The sequence below is a fragment of the Ctenopharyngodon idella genome, chromosome 24, assembly GCF_019924925.1.
Source record: "Ctenopharyngodon idella isolate HZGC_01 chromosome 24, HZGC01, whole genome shotgun sequence".
Taxonomy (NCBI): Eukaryota; Metazoa; Chordata; class Actinopteri; order Cypriniformes; family Xenocyprididae; genus Ctenopharyngodon; species Ctenopharyngodon idella.
In genome coordinates, this window is record NC_067243.1 from 15029536 (window position 1) to 15036570 (window position 7035).

Sequence of the window (7035 nt, forward strand, 5' to 3'; positions counted from 1 at the left end):
ATTCATCCATTAAGCCATCTATCATCTACTCATTGAATTGCTTGTTGATTCATTTGTTTTGTTTGTTCATCCATCCATCCATCCATCCATCCATCCCTTCTCTGTTTGTTTGTTTGTTCTTTCATTCATCCATTAAGCCATCTATCATCTATTCATTGAATTGCTTGTTGATTCATTTGTTTGTTTGTTCATCCATCCATCCATCCATCCATCCATCCTTTCTCTGTTTGTTTGTTCTTTCATTCATCCATTAATCCATCTATCATCTATTCATTGAATTGTTTGTTGATTAATTTGTTTGTTCATCCATCCATCCTTTCTGTTTGTTTGTTTGTTTGTTGTTGTTTATTCATTCATCCATTAAACCATCTATCATCTATTCATTGAATTGCTTGTTGATTCATTTGTTTTGTTTGTTCATCCATCCATCCATCCATCCTTTCTGTTTGTTTGTTGTTTATTCATTCATCCATTAAGCCATCTATCATCTATTCATTGATTTGCTTGTTGATTCATTTGTTCATCCATCCATCCATCCATCCTCCATTTGTTTGTTCATTCATTCATCCATTAAACCATCTATCATCTATTCATTTATTTGCTTGTTGATTCATTTGTTTGGTTGTTCATCCATCCATCCATCTATCCTCAATTTGTTTGTTCATTCATCCATTAAGCCATCTATCATCTATTCATTCGTTTGCTTAGCGATTCTTTCATGTGCTTGTTTGTTCAGCCATCCATCCAACCTTCCATCTTCTATTTGTTTGTTTATTCGTCCATCCTTTAACTATCTATCCTCCTTTCATTTGTTTGCTTGTTCATTCAATCGTTTGTTCGATTATAAGTTTATTCGTTCATTTATGAAGCCATTCATACATTAGTTTGTTTGTTCATACATTTTCCATTTGTTTGTTAGTTTGATCATTCATTCATTCATTCATTTGATTGATAAGAAAGGGATTGATCCTTTTTTCCATTCATCTATAAAGCCATTCATCCTACTTTCCATTAATTTATTAGATTATCTGTTCATTCATTCATCCATAAAGCCATTTAACCTGCATTCATTCATTCATCCATCTATCCATCCATGGCTTCATTCGTTTGTTTGTTGTCTATTCATTCATTCATTCATTCATTCATAATGCATGGTGGTTCTATGTACCCAAATCTACCATCTTTGAAACCTTCTGTTGAATTAAAATGCAATTTAATGGGGCCAGAGAAATCAATATCTCTTTCCACAGGCCTTTTAATGCCTTTCTGTGACATGACTACTAATATCCCTCTCCGTAGTACAGCATAGATCTATTTTTTGGGCAGGTCTGTGCAACAACGTAAGCTCATACACACAATCATGATTGATTTCCATTGTGTTCAATACTATCTGCTGCGTAAAAATCACTTTGTGTATTGCAAATTTGATCCACATCTGTCTTCAAAGTTCAGACATGTACATGATTCAGAATTTAATTCAGATGTCTGTTAGATTATGATCCTTATGGGGCGGCACAGATTCATCATAAATTCCCATCAAAGGCTAGATAAAAGATGATCTGTATGTGTCAACCTAATTTTGCCTTCAAAATCAATGTTAGTCATAACACTTAAACATCTTTGTGTAATTTCAGAGGCGTGTCTGTTCAATTTAGCAACAATGGAATAATCTTTCCATTGTTCTAACGCTCCAAAATTTACTCGGTGCTTGCTAATTAATGAGCCCTGCTGGTTGGTTTTGATAGCACAAATTTCACAGCACATTTAAAGACGCATCCGGCACACGCTCATATTTACACTTGTGCATTCAATGCACTCAAATATACATAAGCTACTCAGTGAATGAAAGAGCCTGAAAAAGAGACTTCTCCCATAGTTGCCATGGCAACTGCCAATGGAGGACCATTGATTTAAGGAGGCTTGAGAAAAGATATTTAAGGTGGTCTGGGTTAGATCATTGTCTTAAAACCATGAAGGGCCCATAATGGTCCTGCATAAAAAAAACAACAACATGATTTTCTATAAAAATATGTGGGATTTTCTCTAAAAGGGGTACATTAATAATCTATTAAAATTAAATTGCAATAATCTGTACATATCAAGTAGGTTTTTGAATATTATTATTTAATTTATTATTTATTAAAAACAAATTATCTTTTAAATTTGGTACATTAATCATCTGTATTATTTGACACATGAATAAATTTATATTTTGAACTATTTTGAAATACTGGATTGGGGGTTTGCGGTATTGTGGGAACGTTAAGTAGGTAATATATTCAAACTTATTAAAAACTAAATATTTTTTAAATGTGGTACATTTAACCACATTTAAAGCATTAAAGAAGGTAATACTATTTGTTAAATTTATAAACATTTTTAACTTATCATGGGGTTTTGCATTATTGCGGGAGCATTATGTATTTAAACATTTTGAATATTATTATTTGTTGTTTATAATTCATTATTTATTAAAATCAGAAGCCTAAGAGCATGAAATTATATCCATGTTCGTTGTATTTATGAATAATTTCCAACAATTTTTACATTTATTTATTTATTTTTTACATTTTTAATTTGCAGTAATGTTTGCTTATGCAGGGGATGTTGAGTAGGTAACATATTGTAGATTATTGTATTTTATATGATTTATTATTTATTAAAACACTAACCAGTTGGTTTGAAAATATGTAGTTTTGCGCCTCCATACGAGTTACATATAGATGTTATAAAGAGAAGTGATAAATATGACCTATTATAAATTAGATAAATAAATATTTAACATTGTGAATATAACTCTGTTTGAATATATTTTGATTCATTTGGCTCCAATTTCTTCTATACCAAGCTATAATCTTTAAAAGAAAGCTCCAGTAAATCCAGCCAAGGTTATGTCACACTTCTCACTTTTTTTCTATTAAGAAAGTGTCGCCATCTGGTGTGTTACTCGTCTTTCTCTCTCTGTTAAAGCTGCGTATGTGACACATATAAGAGTCTCGTTCTGTATCCTCTGGGAAAGGTCTGTTCTTAATGTAAACCCTAAATATGCGACTCGTGTCTGATTGCAAGGAAGAGGGTCAAGCATTAGCGGCTGCGGTGTAGCTGGTCGGTCTGTGTGTGTAGGAGGGAATTGATTGCTCTAACCCTCCTAGGGAGGTGCGAGAACCTCGTCGGTCGTCACACCTGCTCCCACCTCCTCCAACCCAGCGTTCTGTTCAGCTCAGCATCCATTCACTCAAAAAATGAATATCTGAACACAGCATGGCTTTATTATGATTTTTTTTTTACTCAGTATGAATATAAAAGCAGATTGAAGGGCATGTTTGCTGTTAATCATCTTTATGTGTGTCAGTGTAGTGATAGTTGCATGATTTGTGTTTTTTGTTTGTTTACTTGCCAATGTTTTCACTGGTCCCACCACAAAAAAACTTTTTTTTAAAGAAAAATGTTTAAGACATTTTATTACATTTTCTTAACTAATTGCAACATTACATTTTTATTTTTTAATTTGCAGCAGAGCTGCATGATTAATCGTTAAAAGATTGTAGTCTTGATTCAAACACCATGCGATCTTATTCCTAAATGACAACGTTTCGCCTGTGTCTGTTAAACCTTTGACAAAATCACACCGGATCATTCAAATCTGTGTTCGCACTGCCGCTGAGACAGAGAGAGCAGTTGTCATGTTTAGGTATGAAACGGCTTCAACAGTCTATTCAATCACACAGTATTGTTATTTCTGTCTTACAATTATTCAAATGATCACAGAAGTACTGGGATGAAAGTTTATAGTTAACTATAAATAAACACTGATGTCTACGGAAGCGATCAAAATAGAGCAAATCTCCTTTTGAAAGTGACTTAATGCTTCAAATATCAATTGTATCGATTATATCGTTACGCCACTAGGTGGCAGCAAGTGACTGTTAAAAATGTATTTGTCATTGAATCTTTCATTCAAGAGATTCGTTCAAAAACGCTGATTCATTCAGTGATGAAACAAGTATATTTATGAATGAGTCATTGAATCATTCATTCAAACCATTTGTTTTTTTAAAATATCCCTTCTAATTAATTAAACATTTTAAATAGATTGCAGCAATTCATATTTTGTCAAAACCTCTAGTAATTTACATGCTATTTTATTTAGTTGTCTGTTCAGAATCGTGGGAGAATCGCAATCTCTATTTGAAACAAACAAACAAACAAACAAAAATCGTGATTCTCAGTGTATCCAGAATTGTGAAGCTCTAATTTGCAGTAAAGTTTATCCATGAAATCTCACCGCTGTAATGCAAAGGTGTACTAAGTGGTTGCCAGGGCATTGTTTGGTGGTTGCTAGTGAGTTCTGTGTGGTTGCTAGGGCATTGTTTGATGTTTGCTTAGGGTGTATTAAGTGGTTTCTAGTGTGTTTTCGTTTTAAAACGGCGTTTTAAAATAAAAACAATCCTCGTCTACACTGCCGTTTCCACAGCGTTTCAGAAACTATCTCTGTCTACACTACACGACCAAAAACGCATGTCACATGACTGTTCATGTGCATACAAGTTTAAACAGTTGCCTCTTGCGCATGTAGGCAGCTGCAGTATTAAAAAAGTGCAGAGTTTAACTGCACAATGGCTGATAAAAATGACAACAAAGTCAGCAAAGATTGCAGTTCAGCGTCCATGTTATTGTTTACATGGTCGTCAAGGATACGCAGAGCGAACGGGGGCAGCCACGTCATCGTTTTACAAAGTCTCCATTTTGGTCTGTTTACACTAAACGCAACCCCGGCGTTTTTAAACTAAAACAGGCTCTGCAGCATTTTCAAAAGTCCGTTTTCGAGGGCCGAAAACGCCGGAGTAGTGTAAACGACAGGACGTAACCATAGCAAAAGTTATGCGTTTTAAAACAAAAACGCACTAATGTAAACGGAGCCTTAGTCAGTCAGTAGCGAAGACTTTTATTTTGAAAGGACTGATACTGTTGTGAACACTAGCGCTGTCAGTGTCAGGGCACAGGAAACCCCTTAACTGTTAAAAGGACAAGATATCGCAGCTGACATTCAAACAAAGTACTGGCAATCGCTAATTCAAGAGATTTGTTCAAAAACGCTGATTCATTCAGAGTTGAATGAAGTCATTGAATCATTCAAACCATTTTTTAAATATCCATTCTAAATAAAATGAGACTGCAGCAATTAATATTTTGTCAGAACTTCTAGTAATTTACATGTTATTTTATTTAGTCGTCTGTTCAGAATGTTGGGAGAATCGCAATCTCTATTTGAAACAAAATTTGTGATTCTCAATGTATCAAGAATCGTGCAGCTCTAATTTGCAGTAATGTTTATCAAAGACTATAGATGTGTTTATCCTTGAAATCTCACTGCTCTGATTCCAAGGTGTACTGAGTGGTTGCCAGGGCATTGCTTGGCTGGTTGCTAGTGTGTTCTGTGTGGTTCCTAGGGCATTGTTTGGTGTTTGCTTAGGGTGTTCTAAGTGGTTTCTAAGGCATTTTTGGATGGTGTTCTAAAAGGTTTCTAGTAGTTCCTCGAGCATTGTTTGCTGGTTGCTAGGGTGTAGGAAGTAGTTGCTATGTGTTCAGAGTGGTTGCTAGGATGTTGCTAGGCAGTTTCAAGGGTATTCTAAATATATGTAAGGGCATTTCAGGTGATTGCTACAGTGTTCTGTGTGTCTATGAGTGTTGCTAGGTTACTAGGTGATTAGTTTCTAGGTAGTTCATTGAGCAATGTTTAGTGGTTGCTAACATGAGTGGTTTTTAGGGCATTGCTTGGTGGTGTTCACATTGAGTTTTTGCACTAGTTGGACATTGACAGGTATTATGGCCGATTGAGCATGTTGAATCTGTATCCATCAGCACGAACGCCGTCAGTTCTTTGACGTCAGGTTGGTGTGTCACGGACTTTAGGGTGTTCTATGATGTTGCTAGGACATCGATTAGTAGTCGCTATAGAGTACTAAATGTTTATTAAGGCATTGTTTGGTGGTTGCTTGGGAGTTCTGAGCGTTTGTTAGGGGTTGCTAGGTGTTTGAAGGGTTTTTAGGTAATTCCTCAAGCATTGTTTGGTGGTTCTGACTGGTTACATGGGATTTGTTTGCTGGCTGCTAGGCTGTTTGGAGCAGTTGCTAGGTGTACAGAGTGTTTCCTAGGGCACTGCTAAGCAGTTCCTTTGGTATTCTGATTGGTTGTTAGGTTTTCAGAGCTTTTGCTATGGCTTTTTAAGACAGTTTCTAGGGTATTCTGAATGGTGGCACTTCAGGTGTTTGCTGCAGTGTTTTCTGTGGGTGTTCTATGAGGTTGCTAGGGCAGTGTTTAGTGGTTGCTATGGAGTACAACAGTACAACAGTCAGGTTACAGAAGTAAAAATTTATTTTGAATGATAACTTATAAACCTTTAAGACAGACTACTGTGAGCTACGATGTTGTTAATCGATGATATTTGCTTCTGCTGAAGCTGTCAGCCCGCATTATTTCAGCTTATTTAACAGCGGAATTCTTGGTGGAAAAACTACATTACCCATGATGCTGTACAGAAAATTACACCAATCAGAGAGTCGGAAAAAGCAAACAATGACAAAAGATCTTGTTAGCTCCGCCCACTCCCATGAAGCGCTGCCAATGTAATGGAGTCAATCTCTCTGCGCTCTTAAAAAATTCTGTTTGTATGTGTGTGTATATATCTATATAAGAAAACAACATTTGTAAATGAGTAATTTTATATTTCTCCATTTTTAATTTGAATATGCTCTTTGCAATGCTTCATGGGATTGTAGTTCTTGGCATGTGTGAGGTTAATTACTGGAGAAAGGCAATGTCTGAAGAGATATGAGTTACGTTAGCCTGGTGTTTGTGTGTATGAGCTTGATTTACATGTTTACTGCACACTGTTTATTCACACATGCATGACTTCCTCTGCGTGTATGTATGTGTGCTTGTTTCTGAAGAACGCTGGCAAAAACTGTCCCACTGGCGATGTTTTTGATAATTACTGTGTGAGTTTGTGCATGTACCCCATTTCTTCTTGATGTT

General features: G+C 35.7%; 1 protein-coding gene across 7 annotated transcripts in view; it reads left to right on the forward strand.

The window, feature by feature from the left end:
• magi2b (membrane associated guanylate kinase, WW and PDZ domain containing 2b) overlaps positions 1-7035 on the forward strand; it is a 105367-nt gene that overhangs the window by 59331 nt on the left and 39001 nt on the right. The gene's annotated exons all lie outside the window — the stretch shown is intronic.